Raw genomic sequence first — 20,092 nt, 5'->3', positions numbered from 1 at the left:
TTAACAAGAAATTGTGTGAGTTCAGTTGTCAGGCTACAGGCTATGTGCTCTCTCTTCCTAGATATCCTCCTGGCTTTCATGCTGTTATACCACTTTATGACTTTGTCTCAACAAGTACCAATAAAGAATTCTGTGAAACATTGTCCCAACAAATACCATTAGGAAACTCCTTCCAACCTTGTCTCAACAACTGACTGACTGAGTTTGGTTTTACGCCGCTTTTAGCAATATTCCAGCAACATCAAGGCGGGGGACACCAGAAATGGGCTTTACACATTGTACCCATGTGGGGATTCGAACCCGGGTCTTCGGCATGACGAGCCAACACTTTAACCACTAGGCTACCCCACCGCCCCTTGTCTCAACAAACACCAGTAGAAATATTCCTCAACTCTTGTCCTACCAGGCATCCTCAGAAAACAACCTCAAACCTTGCTCTATCAAACACCCTTAGAAATACCCTCAACCCGTGTCCTACCAAACACCATTAGAAAACATCCTCACTAATTATTCAAACAATAACCAGATAAAAGGTTTCCCAATCTTTCTCCCACCAAACACCCGTAGAAACACCCTCAAATCTTACCCTAACACATACCAGAGGAAAAGTTCCTTAGTCTTTATTCCCATCAAACACAAGATGAAAACACCCTCAAACCAATTTTTACCAAACAGAAGAACACTTCCTCAAACCGTTTCCCACCAGGCAATGGTAGAAAAAACCTTGTCCTTCTCAAAGAAGCAACTAAATGGCAACGAAAGATTGTCAGGCTAGGTGACTTGGTTGACTCATATTAATCTCTGGATGGTCGGTGTCAGACTGGATTATTCACAGGTCACCATCATACACCATCATTGTGTTAGGAATACACTATTACACAAGAAACACAAAAGGCAGTAACTTTCGCAATGTTTTGATTCCCACAGCTGTAAGTGGGTACCAGGTAGATACATTGGCACCATGGATATAATGTTATGTAAAGGTTAGGGCCCTTGTTAGAGGCAATATGAACATGAACACTCAAGGCATCAGAGGACGAGCTAATTCTTTTGTATAATGATGCAAAACTGTTGTATCAAGGCTAGCTCCTATCTCCTCTGACTCCAAGCATCCGACCTTGGTATGTTGCAAGTCCTGGAGTTGTCAGGAATAATGACAGGAATCAATGGATATAATTCCCCGAGATGTACAAGTATATCTCAGCACCCTCCTAAACAAACTGTGGCTTGCTCCCCTCTTATGTGAATCAAACTGTCCAACCTCTGCACGGTGCATGTGCAGGGGTAGTTACGAAGAATAACGCCCCACTGAAACAATGGCCATAATGAGGCATAGCGGGGTAATGACTGGTAACTCCTGGAGTGACAGGCAATAGTCTTGAAACAGAAGAAATAGGGAAGTGAGCTTATTGGGTAAAGCTTTAAAACATATTTCATTTATATCTGAATGGGTGGAAGGAAAGCCTGGATGAAGCAGATGTTTACTACTATGGTGAAACTTGAAACAACATTAACACAAATCATCACCCATGAGTGAGTGAGTGAGAATTCACACAGTTATAGCAAAACTCCATTTAGTAACCCTCACCTGCCATAATGGAATGAGTGCTTGAGTGAGTGGAACCATCCAGCCACATAGTATTCTAACTACCAGCATCCCACACTTACCAACACAGCTGATAAAGAGTGAGTGAGCGAGTGAGCGAGTGTTTAGTTTTACGACGCTTTTAGCAATATTCCAGCAATATCACCGCGGGGGACACCAGAAATGGCCTTCACTCATTGTACCCATGTGGGGAATCAAACCCTGGTCCTCAGTGTTACAAGTGAACGCTTTAACCACTAGGCTACCCCACTGTCCTTCTGATTAAAGAATATTTCATATATCTGTTTACCGTGGTAATTATTTATCGCTGAGCCCAGACACCATGGACAATCACCATGCTTTAAATCACTGGTCAAAACTAAAACCAATCAAGATGATGTCCCTTGAATACTGCTGCCTTACACACTCACACTGACTGCAGCGTAAAATAACATTCGCTCATTCGTCCATAACCGGCACATCAAATCACACTCACCTCCTTCTTCAAAACAGACACAGCCCGTGAGGCGCGCCGACTACAAGCTCCTGTACAGTCATACTCAGTATTGCCCTGAATGTACTATGCCAAACTTACCTGTAATTCCTCCTACGTACTGACGGACTGTCTCCTTGAACATATTTCGCAATTTTTATTTAAAGACACCATATGTCCACAATTCAGTCCCCCACACACATACAAACGTCTGTGATGATAGTGTGTTCAGTGCTACCTTGTCAATAACTAGCAGCTGAGCTTCACATCGTTAGCAACATGTTATTAACAATATTGATTTTTCAGGGTATACTAGTTTTATGTTAAAATCCTGAGATAGTTTGACTGTATATACAGACATTGAAGTGAGTAGGTGAACATTAGAATGATGGATATTTTGGTTTTATAAGTATTGTTCATCACTGTTTCGTCACAATGTACATAGAAAAAAACTATAAAACTTGTTATTCTGTTATGAATACACAATGTCATTTAGAAAGTTGTCAAATACAGCACATGTTATATTGTGGATTACACTTTTTCAGTAAAGTACAAATTTTAGTACTTTTGTTGGATTGAGTCCCATCTGGGATTCGAACCCATACCCTCAGAATCAGGCATCTAATTGCCAGTACACAAAGTCAGCCGCCTGACCCACTCAGCCACTGTGGCTTTCTCAGTAAAGTACAGATTCTAGTTCTTTTGTTGAGTTGAATCCCATACGGGATTCGAACCCACACCCTCATAGTCAGGCACCTGATCGCCAGCAGTCAGCTGTCTAACCCGCTCAGCCACCACGGCTTCCACAGTGTACTAGAATCTGTACTTCACTGAGAAAGTGTAATCACAAATATAACATATTTTATTAAGAGGTTATTACATGGCCGTTTTCCTATCGCCTGTCCTATCAGCCCGAGACTACCTGGCTGATATGCATTTTCGGCCCGGGTGGTCAATATGGACATGTGCCGACAGCCAGTATTGTATGTGCAGAATGGTCCATATTATTCCTAGGTATATGATAAATTCTGGTATAGTTCAATATCCTGTTATAGTTTGTTTTCCCAGTGCAATATTCGTGTATAGATCCAGCAGATTCTACACCAAACACTACAAATACACCCAATTTAATGATGCCAACTTTTGAATAATATAAACACTTGTTTTCAGATTTTAGATCATTTTATACATTTGCTGATTATTCGACACCAAGACACTGCCAAGACATGGTTTCAGATTTAAGATTCCCTCTCAACAAATCAATAACATCTGCACATAATGTTTACTGATATTGTACAATTGAAATATTATCAGCGATAATGCATTTCACTCTCATTATATGTTTACACATATAGCTGTATGTCAAGATATGACAGACATGATGTCACTCGGGATGCCATACAATGACAGCAAGGTAAAAACACCTCTACATATGCTTCAAATTCAAATACTAAGCTGTTGAATGCTGTAAAATATCAACTTAGGAGTGAGTATGGTTTTACGCCGCTTTTAGCAATATGCCAGCAGTATCACGGCAGGGAACACCAGAAATGGGCTTCAAACATTGTACCCATATGGGGAATCGAACTTGGGTCTTCTGCGTGACAAGCAAATGCTTTAACCACTATGCTACCTCACCACCCTTACAACTTATGAAGATGATATTGTTTGTTGCTTAACGTTATTTTATTGTAAATATTCAATCTGGACCAGACAACAAAAATCCAGTGATCAACAGCATGAACATCGATCTAACCAATTGGGATACGATGACATGTGTCAACCAAGTCAGCAAGCCTGACCACCCGATCCCGTTAGTCGCCTCTTACGACAAGCATGGGCTACTGAAGACCAATAGTAACACCATCTTCACAGGTCTATCAGAAAACAGACTGTCACAGTCAAGTTCAATTGTTCATCAAGAGGAAAATTAATTATATGACCACACCGGTACAATGAACACTGACCTATCACCGCATTTGAAAATGTCCAATTAATCCTGAATTTGATCGTCTAGCCAGGTAATTTTGTTACACGCATCTGTCGATCAGTACGTGGATGCTTCAGCTGAATAAGAATCTAATAAAGTTAGGACAGAGGTATTCCTCCACAGATCAGATACAGCCTGGTTCACACCGACCCTGATTACTGTGAAACCCTGCTAACCTGAACCATTCCCAAAATATTAAATACAAAACAAAATATATATATATATCCCCCAAATTCCTGGATAAATAAATTGAGACAAAACTATTTCTTTTGCATAACTGAATAAGATGTTCCTGAAACATAGTAAAATAGAGAAAGATCTATCTACAAAGATTTCAATCTGAGTCATGCTCCAAGATTGTTTGATCAAGACACAACATTCATGGCCTCAGCTATAGTCCGTTTGCAGTGAAAATGTACCGATGAAACAAAAACGTAAATCAAATAAAGTGAAATTAGAAGTGCGAATCCTCATGATTTTACCTTGCCAACTAAACACTTACATCTCAGAATTTTATTCAACTTAGGATAAAAGTTGTTTAACAAACGATCATAGTTTCAAATCGGTATTATTGGTTTGTATTACAAGGGGGTATGCACATTAAATGAAACACCGAGAACAAGTAGGGTTGGTCTAAGTTAACGCTCATCACGTACTGCACATGCATTTGTATCACTGTTCCAATTACTGCGTTTACTCCCTTGTAATACAAACCAATAATAGCGATTTGAAACTATGATCGACTGTTAAACAACTTTTATCCTAAGTTGAATAAAATTCTGAAATTTAAAAGTTTAATTGGCAAGGTAAAATTATGAGGATTCGCAATCTTAATTTCACTTTATTTGATTTACTTTTTTGTTTAAAGTGAAATTCATCGGTATGTTTTCTCTGCAAACAGACTATAGCTTTCAATAAGGTTTACTGAAGCTATGTGTGGAGAACATTTACACACATAATGCGGAAGTGACAATAACGTTGTCCAATGCAAATCCCTATTCTGACTTGTACCATATGTTAACATGTTTTCAGGTGAGCAGTTACCTTGTGTTTGTGATGGGCGCAATCAGAAAATTGACTCTTGCCTGTAGCAGAGATTCCTTATATTTATGTAAAGGGTTGTCATTTTTATTCGATCACCCCTGGGCAGTGCAGTAGCTTAGTGGTTAAAGCGTTCGCTCGTCACGCTGAAGACCCAGGTTCGATTCCCCAAATTGCCAGCACTGTGAACGTAAGCCTGGAGGGAGGGAAACTGAAGGGAGTCAAAGTGGCCTTGGCTGTCAACTTGGTTTAAATTGGTCAAGGGAATACAAGTCACTTCTATAAATAAAGAAGACCACCTGTATCTACAATGACCTCTATCAGACATCCAGGACCATGTGATTCTTATCTTAATACTGAAGCTGTCTCATCTCCATGAGGGGTGGTGGGATAGGGTAATGGTTAAAGTGTCTGCTCGTCACACCAAAGACCCAGGTTCAATTCCCTACATGGGTACAATGTGTGAAGTCCATTTCTGGTGTCCCCTGCCGTGATATTGCTGGAATGTTTGCTACAAGTGACATAAAACCATACTCACTCATTCATTCAATCATTCCAAAGTAACAAGGTGCAGTTTGACAAGGCTTTACTATAAATATGGTGACCATTTGACCAAAAATTGTATTTCTTGTTGCCTTTCATCAAAATTTGTAAACTTTGATGAAAACGTGTGGCCAAAAATACGGACATCTTTGATCCACCTGTGACTTAACCTTCAGATTTCACCTTCAGATATGACCTTGAACATTATATGCTTTAATGATTACTTTCCTAAAATCAAAGATAAAAAAATTGCCTTTGAATAAAATGTTTATCACCAGAAAGGTACCCTAGAAACACAGGTGTGTAGTATTAAAGTTCTGATTCCAACATCTCATATCACCTAAATACCACCTGTGGAATTTATGACTTTACAGCAAAGAAATCCTTAAACTTTTTATAACCTCCAATGTTATCAACTGTGATCTCGGATAAACGAAGGGGAAGCGAGACTGTTTGCGTGTTAACATAATTTAGATATCAAAACATGAAAATAGAAACCCCTGGAATTACTTTATGGTGGTTTAATCTGTTTAATGGTGCATACTCATTAGCTGTGATGTCATAAATTAAATCATTATAAAAACATTTATATTTTAATTAACACTAATAAAGACAAATTTGTAAATAAGTTATTCAATCTGATCAAGTGAATATTCGTAAATAAGAACTATATTAAATTACATATATGTGAAAAATATTTCTCAACCCATATCCTCTGACCTCGAACCTGACCTTGACATGCATCCACTCCTAAACATACACTCCCTCAACAAACCATAGCTGTTGTAATACATAGCATCCTTATCAATGTCCTGTAGACATCTTCAACCACATCTTACGTCAGTGTCAAGTGTTACCCGGTACACAAGTAACTGTTAATGGAAGTGATGAGTGGTATCTCCATCTGACAAGTCCTGGGTGGGTTCAGGAGACTGGGCTGATGATTTAGCAGGAGGATCTGACACTTTTACTTCAACTCTTGCACTCATACTAATTCGTTGATAAGTTCTTTCTTAACAAAATATCAGGAGTTGCTGCTGGGTTTTCACATTGAGGGCTGGTTGGAATGGAAAATAACATGGTTCAGGGACTGTGACACAGACTAGCTCTTTCTCTACACTACATGTAAACAATGTCAAGTACATATATCAATGGTTATGATGAGATTTGGGTCTTTATCTTCGACATTACACCATAGCTGACAACATGAATTATAACATGCACACTGCATAAAGGAATCATAGACATTTGATTGAACTGCCTGGGGATTACGGGTTAAAACAGACTAACACTTAGTTTTTTAATATATATATACTTTGATTGCAACAAATAATTTCATTTAATTTGAAAAGACGACAAGGGAGATTCAGAACCTGAAGAAGTTGTCTAGACTTACCCGGTACTTCATTTAGGGCATTAGCATCGCAGAAAAGGAAGTAGAAGGGGAAATAATGTGGTTCAGGGACTTTGAAACAGACTAATGCAACCTGTGAATGTATTGGGAGCAATGTTCGATGACTTGGTTGACTGCATGTCATCATATCCTAATTTCCTATTCTGTCTATCACTCGATTATCTGGATGATGATTGATTATTAAAAGTTTGATAGGTGTTTGGGCAACTACACCCATTTACACATAGCACATCATAAAGGTTTGCTAAGTTTCTAAACTTTATAAAGTAGTAAAGCTACCACATGCTTTAATATAACAATGATATACAGAACAGTGTTGTAGAACTATGTTGTATAGAACAGTGATGTTGTCTAGCTGTTGTAAAACAGTGTTGTAGAACTATATATATGTTGTATAGAAGAGTACTGTAGAACTATAAATATGTTGCATAGAACAGTGTTGTAGAACTATGTTGTACAGAACAGTGTTGTAGAACTACATACATGTTGTATAGAACAGTGTTGTATAACTATATATGTTGTATAGAACAGTGTTGTAGAACTATGTTGTAAAGAACAGTGATGTTGTCCAGCTGTTGTAAAACGGTGTTGTAGAACTATATATGTTATATAGAACAGTATTGTAAAACTATATATATATTGTATAGAACAGTATTGTAGAACTATAAATATGTTGCATAGAACAGTGTTGTAGAACTATGTTGTATAGAACAGTGTTGTAGAACTATGTTGTATAGAACAGTATGTTGTATAGAACAGTGTTGTAGAACTATATTGTATAGAACAGTGTTGTAGAACTGTTGTATAGAACAGTGTTGTAGAACTATGTTGTATAGAACAGTGTTGTAGAACTATATTGTATAGAACAGTGTTGTAGAACTATGTTGTATAGAACAGTATATATTGTATAGAACAGTAGAACTGAAAAGTGTTGTATATATTGTACTATGTATGTATATGTTGTATAGAACAGTGTTGTAGTGTTGTAGAAACTATATTGTATAGAACAGTGTTGTAGAACTATATTGTATAGAACAGTGTTGTAGAACTATGTTGTATAGAACAGTGTTGTAGAACTATATTGTATAGAACAGTGTTGTAGAACTGTTGTATAGAACAGTGTTGTATAAATATATTGTATAGAACAGTGTTGTAGAACTATGTTGTATAGAACAGTGTTGTAGAACTATATTGTATAGAACAGTGTTGTAAAGAACTATATTATTGTTGTGTTGTAGAACTGTTGTATAGAACAGTATTGTTGTATAGAACAGTATTGTATAGAACAGTGTTGTAGAACTATGTTGTATAGAACAGTGTTGTATAAATATATTGTATAGAACAGTGTTGTAGAACTATGCTGAAAAGAAGAATCCTCTACTTATTGTTATTCAATAAACAGTCTACAAAGCAATCTTGTAACACGCCTGAAAAAGGCAAACATTTCTGATACAGACATTACACGTTTGTGTACAATCCCATCTCAATTACCCGTGTGACTGTCACAAAGCACATGTCATTGACCTCTATGTCTGCAACCCAGCCACAGGATGAGCTTCTTCTTGATCACCATCATTAAGTCAGATATTAACAATTGCCCATGTAGAGGCTGATCGAATCTATACACATCACATTTCATAAAGGCATCCTCTTAATCATTTATCAATCGTCAAAAGCAGTGACCTTGAACTTTAGAAGCAGCTACCTGAAAGGTTAATCAGTACATCTGACTTGCTGTGAGTGTTAACATTTCATGCATGGATATACAGATCCACAATCACTTTGAATGGACAATTAACTTCTCGATCGCACAATTATTACAATTTATTCACTTTCCTACTCAGTCCAAACCAAATTATTGGGAAATATCCATTTGACCATTTATATTCTCTGTGTTTGGCAATTCAGACTGTGATTAATCCCACATTTCACATTACCCCAGAAGAAGAATTAATCTATAGGGTAATGAAAGAGTGATAATGCTTTAATGTGAAGTGAGAAATTCCACACCGGGAACAGCCTCCATCTGCATCTGACAAGATTATTAAATTCATTGATGCTCTTCAGACCAGTAATTCTCACCAAGTCTGTTCTATTCAATCACATGGTCTATTTAAAAACATAGAATGAGCTGCACTAATCACGAACTTTAAAGGTATTTCTTTATGCGTGAGATAAAGTGAGATTAGGTGCAATCGGGTTAACAGTCACGTTCAATATTTTTGCATATATAGGGCAACGTGTTTGCGTCATATTGTTCTTGGCGGGATCAAGTAATGGATGTACGTCCACCTGACATAAGGGGAAAACTCCAGTGAAGAATAGCCAAAATTAAGTCAGAGATAAGCGTTTGTCAGACTGACTTATAACATGCATTGAGAACAACTTGTTTTCACAAATGGCCATAAATGATTCTATATCACGACATCACACAATATCTCTTTGGAGTAGTCATCACATAGAAACTGCATGACAATAGTCAACAGACGCTTGTGACATCATCAGTTTGTTACTATGACATCATACAGGAATGACATCACACATCCCTCTGCCACTGCAGCTGGTTAGCTGCACCATTGGCACTGGTTATTAGTCTACAAGACTGATTTTTCATGATAAAGAAATCTCACCTTCACTTTAAACATTTATCACTAAGTTAACACAAGAAACCTGTACCCAAGGAGTCACCACAGTCAGAGGACATCAAGGAGGCCAGGGCACAAGGTCAATATCATGAGCACCCCAAATAGCATGTTCCCACCTGCACTGATTGTCACCTTCCTGACACTTAAGAGTCTTTGTGACCAAGCATTCCCCTCTTCAGTCTCCGCTTTCTCAAATACTCTGCATGAATATCTCCTAGCTGATATGAGGTTAGTTTACTTTTTGTTCCCTCCCCATCAGTGGATCCTAAGTTTTTTCCATCAAAGGATCCCAGGTTTTTAATTCAGAGCAATATCCAATGAATCCCAGGTTTTTCCCTTCTCATCAACGACCAATGGATCCTAAGATTTTACACCAATGACCAATGGTTCCTAAGAATTTACACCAATGCCCAATGGATCCTAAGATTTTACACCAATGACCAATGGTTCCTAAGAATTTACACCAATGCCCAATGGATCCTAAGATTTTACACCAATGACCAATGGTTCCTAAGAATTTACGCCAGTGACCAACGAATCCGAAGATTTTTCAGTTCTTCAAAAAGGATGGTGCATCAACCTTGACAACAAATCGATCAATCTTTCGCTATACATGTACCTCCAAGAGATCAAACTGTCAGATAAACCAACATTCTATTTCCTTACATGATATATTCTTGGTCGAGGGATCCTGTAGGATAACCAAGCACTGCCTCCATACATCCAAACTGATCTATAACCTTTCCAAAATAGTTTCATATGTGTCTATTTTTCATGAAACACAATCTGGACTGCCAATCATTCTAAATGAAGTCATGCCAAGCCAGTACTGTTACATGCTGCCAAAGACGGAGGAAGAAGGTGAAAGCAGAGGAACCATGTTGTGTTAGTTTACAAACTGGAACCAACAACAACAATCAATCTCTGCTCCATACAACAACTGACATTTAACATCAATACATTCAAGTGTCAAAGGTCCTTGTCATTCAAAACAGATATATATATATGTAGGTGTGCTTGCCAACACAGCAGTAAATCCATAACACATCTCTTCAGTAACACAGCATGGCTAAGGTTTAAACCATAATGTCTATATCCAACATGCTATAACATACCTCAATTGGCATACTCCATGACCGGGATATAAAACAGTATATCAATGGATACATTATATCCAACTTGCCAAGAGAACAAGGGATGATATTTTCTATAGCATAGAGGATTTATTTTGGCACCTTGATGTTGATAATACGATGTTGTTTTGTACATCTTGGTAGGACAATAATATTAATGCTTGCTGTCAGAATGGATGTGCCTAGTCTCACCCATGTTAAGGGACCGATAGCAGATTATCTACTCTTTAGCAGATTAAATATGTATATCTACTTTAACTGAACCTTTCTCATTCTCCATTTTTTTTCTACAGCATCTATATATCTACCTTTTACTTTATTTTTATCATTCTAAAATATCTTTCTTTAGCATTTTTAGATTCTTAGCTATGTACTTAGTTTTTTCAAGATTCCATTAAAAAATGTTTCTTTCTTCTTTCTTCAGTGAAAGTATTTCAAGGTATACATTTCAGCCAGTGTGAAGAAAGACTGAAATATGAATGGGGGTGGTGGGGTAGCCTAATGGTTAAAGTGTTCGCTCATCATGGCAAAGACCACATGGGTACAATGTATGGAGCCCATTTCTGGTGTCTCCCGCCATGATATTGATTGAATATTGCTAAAACCGCCATAAAACTAAACTCACTCAAATGAAATATGAACGGTCATGACTAGTTCATGGATCATAATCAAATACATGCATGTCTAATAAAATTGTTTAGCTTTAGATCCATATCTTTTACATTGTAAGTCTTTTATGTCCTCATAACACCTTCATTAAGAAAAACAACTTTACAGCCTCAACATAAAGCAAGACAATTCAAAATGTAATTAAACTGCATAAAACCAAGAAAAATCCTGTACACAAGAAATCCTGTTCTTTTCCATCATTTCGCAGCCCTGCATCAAACCATCGTGGAGAAAAAAATCTGATCAATGGAAGTCTCTCTATGCAATAATACCGAGCTTTGTGATTTACTTGTAGAAACACATTACTTCTGTTTAAACCAATGAAAATGAATTCACTGACATCACACATCAATATTGCACCATTTCCAACCACATCACCAGATGAATACATTGAATTATTCAGAAAAACGGTGAAATTTCAATTAAAACTATGTCTCACACAATGAAATTTCCTGGTAGTATAAAGCAGGATATTTGAACGACGTGTATGCAAGAAGAAGCTGTCAGTTTCGCATCAAACAGAATACAAATTGTTTGCGAGTGTCGGAGGAAATAAGAATGATCAAAATCAATTATTAAGGAACAAATTGAAAATAATCCATAACAGAGAATGAAATCATGGCATGATCACAACAAATCACTCACTGTAAGTAATGGCAGTTAATGTTATATCCTTACTGTTTATGAAGTAAGAGCATGGTGGTATAATGAACATTAACTCCTGGAATCATAGGCAATAGTCTTGAAACAGAGGAACTGGGGAGTGTATTGGGTAAAACTGCTTTGAATACTTTTTCAGTCATATCGAAATGTGTGTCAGGTAAACTGCAGGAAGCAGGGCATTTTTGTTTATCAAGAATTATAAGCACTGAGTGAGTGAGTGAGTGAGTGAGTGAGTGAGTGAGTGAGTGAGTGAGTGAGTGAGTGAGTGAGTGAGTGAGTGAGTGAGTGAGTGAGTGAGTGAGTGAGTGAGTGAGTGAGTGAGTGAGTGAGTGAGTGAGTGAGTGAGTGAGTGAGTGAGTGAGTGAGTGAGTGAGTGAGTGAGTGAGTGAGCAAAACTCCATTACCCTCATGTCATAATGGAATGAGTGCTTGAGTTAGTGGAACCATCCAGCCACCCAGTATTCTAACTACCAGCATCCCACACTTACCACCAGCAATGGGCTTCACACATTGTACCCATGTTGGGAATCGAACCTGGGTCCTCAGTGTGACAAGTGAACGCTTTAACCACTAGGCTACCCCACTGTCCCTCTGATTTAAGAATATGAGTGAGTAAGAAATCAGTTCATTCAATCAGTGAGTGAACCATTGAGCAAGTGAGTGAGTGAGCTGTTCAGTCATTTAGTCAGTCAGTCAGCAAGTGACAGTAACATACTGAGATTTTGGTAAGTGATAGAGTGAGCAAATATTAATTACTTAATCAATTTAATAATAAAAATGAATATCTTCTTCAACAAAAACCATGACATACATTATCAACTTTATACATAACAGCTAAATACATGAACAGTAATCTCACCTTTATACTGATAATCACAACAAATGCCGAAGTGTGAAACTTTCCTGACTGCCGACGTATCCATTACCTAATCAACCCTCCGGTCCACGTCAATCCCCAGGGCCTGCTCAGTAACAATGCCAAACAATAAAATGACACTGGTCATTTATGAACAATTTTCGCAAACACCGACAGTGAGATCTCTCCGTGAGCTAATTCATCACTTAGTCCGACTTTTACTGAAATATTCCCACGCTGTAAGCTGATCTGCTTGTCTGTTCCGATCAAGCTATCACACCAGCAAGCACCTTGGAAATTGGAAGACGCAAAAATCTGACGTGCGTCGATATATTGATTGTGATTGGTTCCTCGTTAGGGACAACGCAGTGATAGTAGACAAATGAGTCTGCTGGTACTGCAATGAATGAGGCTTGGCACATCTTAACACTTCTATTTCCAATTCCCGTTTTGCATCGTTGATATTACATTAACCTCTCACCTACAGCATGTGTAGCAGCAAAGCTGAATGTGGAACAGATTGTTCATCATGAGTGAGTGAGTGAGTGAGGGTGGACAGTAAGAGTGGGCCCCACATTAAATATTTTGGCAAAGGATACATTTTTGGTCACTGCTTAAAAACATATCATGGTTTTCTGTTAAAGAAACCAATTCTTCAGCCAACTATTTTCTTCCAGGACATCCATCAGTGTACAATTTGTAATAGTTTGTCTGGACTCGAGTACTACCAGGGCCAATTTCACAAAGCTATCGTAGCGCTACGACTGTCGTAAGTCTGTGTTACAGTATAGGAGGTACGACAGTCGTAGCGCTATGATAGCTTTGTGAAATGGGGCCAGGGATAACTTTTGAAGCACGGTGAAACCAGAGTTGGTGTTTGGTAAGAAATAATGATTTACTGAAATTCCTCAAGCTACCAAACTACCTCAAAGATCAAAGTTCTGACAAGATTTCCCAGACAGGAGTCAATTTAAATTTCTTCAGGTTTGGAAGCTTAAATTGCCCAATAGTTAAATATGTTGTGTGACTAAACAGAGATCAGTTAAATTGTTGTTTTGCTGTTTAAATCAATAGAGAAGTATTTAGCAGTGTGTGAAATGCCGCTCTCAGCAGACTCATGCTCCAAGATGGTGGTGATGAAAACAATGAAGTCTCAAACAGACACCTAAAAAATCTGAAACTTTGAACAATGATCCACACCAACCAGTTAATCTGACCACCCCATCCATTTAAGTGCCACCTAGGACCAGCAGATGTTGATGAGGCCCTTTAATTTTACCCAGAATACCCATGAGCGTAGACAAGGTATTGTGACTACGTTTGAAAGGGTTAAACAGTGGAGTAAATCTATACCAGAATGGCATCCCAGTAGATGAATGCTTAGTCTCTGAATATATATAATTCAGAAACAAATAATTCCTTTTAAATTGAAACAGAGCCTCAGTGAGAAGGGACATTCTGACCCTGAACCTGAGGAAATCTAGACGTGCTTCATTTAGAGCTTTAGCATTGCAGAAAGGTCTACACAGAAGGGAAAATAATGCGGTTCATGGACTGTGAGACAGATTGTGTCCCAGTTGCAATGTCATCTAAACTCGGTGTGATTTCTGGTATCCTCATCAGGTGTCTAGACTTGGCAGCATCTAACCTGTGATCTCGCATTTCTCAAAAGATGTAAATACACATACATAAGACCTATAGCAATTTTTCTTTCATAATTAAGCTTATATACTGTAACACAACTGATTTAGTCTTCAAAGTGGTGTCCTACCCAAATCTTTCACCCCTAAAGTCAACATACCTTGCTATAACTAAAATACTGTTTACAGCAGTGTTCAAAGCAAATCCCTTCTCAAGAAACACACTTGATAAGTGTAATCATTTGTGTGTTTGTTGTTGTTATTGTTATTTGTTATTCCAGCTACATGGCCTGTAAATAATCAAGTCTGGACCAGACAATTCAGTGATCAACAGCATGAGCATCGATCTACGTAATTGGGATACAATGACGTGTCAAGCAAGTTAGCTAGCCTGACCACCCTATCGCCTCTTACAGTAAGCATTGGTTACTGAAGACCAGTTCTAACCCAGATCTTCATGGGCAAATCTGTCTTCTCATTCACTACTTCGAGTAAAGTCAACCAGATATAGTTTAAGAGAAGATAAAACGTCAACCAAACACACAACATAACAACATTTTCAAAAATCCATTTTAAAAAGATGGATATACTTGTCCTGTTCTTTTCCAACAAGACTGGTATTTCAGATCCTTGCAGTACCAATATGAGCCTCTTGTACAAGTTCATTATTTTTAGTCATTATCCATCCGCTAGAATCAATAATCTGTAACTGTGGGTGGTACATTCACAAGGCACATCAGATATAATTTCTGTTTATTCTTCAAATTATGGACACAACAAGGCCGGGACGCGGTTCCAGTAGGACATTGACCCTATAGGTCTCCATGTACTCATGGCAGCTCACCTCAGAGTAATTTACTTATTGACACTGTATGGAGTTACTGACTGTATTACAGCAAGAACTCCATACATCATTACTCAAGACCCTTTCATGTGTCAACTCTTTTTAAGCTAAAAGCAAACTAACCAGCTGAAAAATGTTTCAACCTTTCTCAGCTAAACAGAATCTAATCATCTGAAAAGTTCTATTTTCCTTTACAAATAATTATACCATTTTAAATTTACGTATCACCATGAGTTCAGTTTGCATTAGGTGGGTGGGGTAGATAGGTAGGTGGGTAGGTGGGTGAGTGGGTGGTTAGGTGGGTGGGTAGGTAGGTAGGTAGGTCTTTAGGTCGGTAGTCAGTATGTGTTTAGGTAGTCAGGTCGCGGGGGTTGGGTGGGGTGGGTAGGTCGGTCGGTCGGTATGTAGTGGGTGGGTGGGTCGGTGGGTGGGTGTGTGGGTAGGTCGGTAGGTGGGTGGGTGGGTGGGTAGGTAGGTCGGTCGGTGTGGTCAGTGTGTATGTAGGTGGGTGGGTGTGTGTGTGTGGTAGGGGTAGGTCGGGTCGGTCGGTCGGTCGGTCAGTCGGTGGGTGGGTGGGTGGATATATATGTAGGTAGGTAGGTGGTGGTGGGTAGGTAGGTAGGTGTTTCACTACCATTTACATCCATTATGAACTACAGCATTATATATTCACACAACTTTAAAATACATTACCTTAAAAACTATACTTCTCAAAATAAGTTAAGGAACACCTAAGGTTTCCATAGTCCTACAGTTGATCAGTCTGGTTATCTACAGGTGGTCCTTAACTTCTTTCGAGTAGTACATGTCATGTGCATTTTGTTTTTATAGCTCTCAAATCTACACACCAATGCAGAAAATACCTGTAAAACAAATTACTGCCTGTCAAGAACATGAAGGCTACATTAAAAAATACTATACATAGCCATAATGAACATGTATATTGTAGTCATTGAACTGTCATGATAGCACTTCCTCTGGTTCTCTGTGGGGAGCTTGCTCAGATAATTCCATTTTACAATGAACTAAAACCTATTAAATATGTATATTAGCAAAAAGAGGTATCTTTTATCTATGTGTGAATTAAGAACTATTAAATATGAATAATGGCATATACAAAATATATTCCTCCACAAATGTCAAGCACTTTTTTCACCTTGCCTACAGCAATCAGCTGAAGTAGTTGAGATATGTTCCCACGACATGACCGGTATTGAATATTTTACTGATATCAGCTTAAAGACGAAAACACTGAAAGATAGGAATATCTAGAAATATATTTTCCTGTGTGAAGCTTTGAAACACAGAATAATATAAGAATACTTTATGACTACAACACATTGTAAGCACTATGACCTCAACAGTCAGGTTTGAATACAAAAGGACACTTAAACTTTCACACATCAAGTTTTAATTATCAGTGTTCCATACACTGCATCATTATAATTAATAAATTTGTTAAAACCTGTTTTAAATTTATGTAGTCTTTACAAGATGGTACTTGTAGTACCCTGCCTGGTGCTCAGCATGAACAGGGTAATACGAGGAATGGTGTGTTCTGAATAAGGGATATCCATGTGTTTGATAAGTAAGTGAGTTTAGTTTTACGCTGCACTCAGCAATATTCCAGCTATATGGCGGCGGCCTGTAAATAATCAAGTCTGGACCAGACAATCCAGTGATCAACAGCAGGAGCATCGATCTACGCAATTGGGATACGATGACACCAAGTCAGCGAGCCTGACCACCCGATCCCGTTAGTCGCCTCTTACGACAAGCATGGGTTACTGAAGATCAGTTCTAACCCGTATCTTCACGGGTATGTGTTTGATAAGGGATAAGGGACATCCATGTTAAAATGTGGCGTGGTGCCTCAGTGTGCTAGTGTCAGAAAACCGTTATTCGTCAAGGCAAAGATTGATACCAACACAGTCACATACAGACACATGCAAATATAGATGCAGATCTTTGATGCTGACAACTGTGGTGTACCGACTGGGATTTTGAACCTTCATTCACTGGATCATGACATGACTAAGGGACATAACTCTATGCAGCCAACTTCATTACCATTTAAAGAAATAGAATCATGGTTGAACTCAGTACAGTTACAACTGGAACTCACAAATAAAATCGTTATATTGGGAATGAAAGGAAAGAACAATAATCCTATTAATGAAATCATTTCAGTAGTCAAAGACTATATCCACAGATGCAGCATAAATGGTTTCAGACCAAAATTAGAATATTTAAAAAATGAAATTGTCCGCCACTATGATATGTCAAGATATGTTTACCTATCAACGGGAACTGAGCAATTGTTTTTTTCAATATTGGTCAACTCTACATTTATTACTTGGAAAATAACCCTGCCAATTGTACATTTTCAGCCAATTGTACACTTTTATACATGTATACATATACCATTGTATTATTATGAAATTTATCTATACATGTTTGCCTGTACCATGAAATATGGAATATAAAAAAATATATTAAAAAACCAAACCCTTCATTACCATGAACTACTGAGGCACCTGTGGTTTTGTTTTAAGTTGACACCACACTCACCAACATCTACATTTCTTTCTATATATGTCAACTAACTAAATTTTAAATTTTACAACTTTTAGTAACATATGCCCTGAAAAGCAATGCTTCGGAAAATATTCATTTACCACAGGTACATATAAAGACCATCTGATTCTGTTCAATGAATGAATGTTGTTGTATGACATTGATATTTAATCTTAAAGAATATTAATCACACATGTGTATCCACAGATAATTCAATTAATGAGAATAAATTCATACATCAACATGGTTAAATCTGATTCAAAACCTGTAACATGCCTGAAAATGAGATTTGAATTTGAATGCATTCCAGACCTTCATAAACTGATGAACACTTTTCACTCTACTCACCTAAATCTCCAGACTAATGGATGCACAAGAAATCCTTCTTTTAGAAGGCACTTACAACAGCATGATCTATCAGTACATTTTTAGGCCTATCCGGAGACCTTTTGTTTTCACATACAGCCATCTTTCCTCCCCATTCCCCTCCAGTGCCTCTTCCACACACAAGTAGTTCAATCCAATACACCCACGTCTCTTTAACCAATGAATTTCATTAAAAACTTCGGTGACAATGATTTACGCTTCATGAAAAATTGAAACATTTATCTATTCTGAAACGCTGATCAATATTGCCAAATCCTGCCGTGGCGAGAAGGAAGACCTTCTGTTCAGCTGAAAGTCAATCGTTCTTAAGGGAGTAGGGATGAATAACACTTTCGAAAAACATTCCCAGGTGACCTGGGATTCATCAGACGAAGGACAAATGTTAGTTCTAACATTGTCAAGGTCATAGTGTATTGAAAATTGTCGTCATCACTAAAGTTGTTGTCATCATTGTTTTTGTGGACATGATGACTATTATTGCCATAATACTTCTAATGCAACAGTGTTGCATCCTATTACAACAACCATTCTGTGAATGTCTATTAGCATCACAATTATTACGAAATTGTGAATTTTACTACCAGCACCAGAATCACAAAGACCTCTGGTGTGCCCAAAGGACAAGAACACAGTGAATTGGGGCACCTCCGACAACTGGGCCGCCCATGTTCCCATACTGACTGACTGAGTTTGGTTTTACACTGCTTTTAGCAATATTCCAGCAACATCACGACACACATTGTACCCATGTGGGGATTCGAACATCGGTCTTCGCTACCCCACCACCATGTTCCCATACTGTGGGTTAAGCAGTACGTCAGACCCAATCTACATTTCCCGGACACGTCACCTCTCTAAAGCTGAAAGTGGGGAACACACATAAACCCCCTACATCATGGGCTATATCACTTTCGTCACTTTCCCATCAATCAATACACCGTAGATGTTCAAATCTTTGAAGGGCATTTAGAAGTGGAATGCATAAGAAAAGCAAGATTTATGGATGTCAACTTCTTTATTGTGAATAACACAGCGTTTCGGAGTGTATGCTTGCTCCTTGATCAGGTGAAGGTGCAAGCATACACTCCGAAATCGTCGTGTTATTCACTATAAAGAAGTTGACATCCATAAATCTTGATTTTGTTACCATAGATGTTGTTTAAGAAAAATTTCAGCATAAATAAAACATCAAGACTGAATTAACCCACATACAAACTAATACTGAATGTAAGCAAAATATATAAATATTTGTAATACCTGCCGGGTCACATAGTTTGGAATCCTGAATAGATCCCTGTGTAGACTGAAAAGTGGTTTTTGCCTTGCTTTTGCATGTGTTTGTGATTGGTGGGGCAGGACACCTGGTATCATCTTCATTTGATAGGGATTAATGAGGTTCACAGTCAGAATTGTACAACAAAGATCTCTTATGAATATGGATAAACTCTTGTCACTTTCATTTACTGAGGACTATTTCAAACCTGACCTGTGAAAATCTGGGTTAGAATTGGCCTTCAGTAACCCATGCTTGTCGTAAGAGGCAACTAAAGGATCGGGTGGTCAGGCTCACTGACTTGGTTGACACATGTCATCATATCCCAGTTGCGTAGAT

The 20,092-nt window shown here is 38.1% G+C and overlaps 1 protein-coding gene across 1 annotated transcript in view; it reads right to left on the bottom strand.

Annotated features, from left to right (window-relative positions):
* Positions 1-20,092, bottom strand: part of LOC124281013 — a 186,596-nt gene that overhangs the window by 148,596 nt on the left and 17,908 nt on the right. The gene's annotated exons all lie outside the window — the stretch shown is intronic.

This window comes from Haliotis rubra, unplaced genomic scaffold (genome assembly GCF_003918875.1).
Source record: "Haliotis rubra isolate DU_JTF1 unplaced genomic scaffold, ASM391887v1 Scf1, whole genome shotgun sequence".
Classification (NCBI taxonomy): domain Eukaryota; kingdom Metazoa; phylum Mollusca; class Gastropoda; order Lepetellida; family Haliotidae; genus Haliotis; species Haliotis rubra.
The sequence above is the reverse complement of the archived record's forward strand: the minus strand, read 5'-3'. Positions and strand labels throughout refer to the sequence as shown.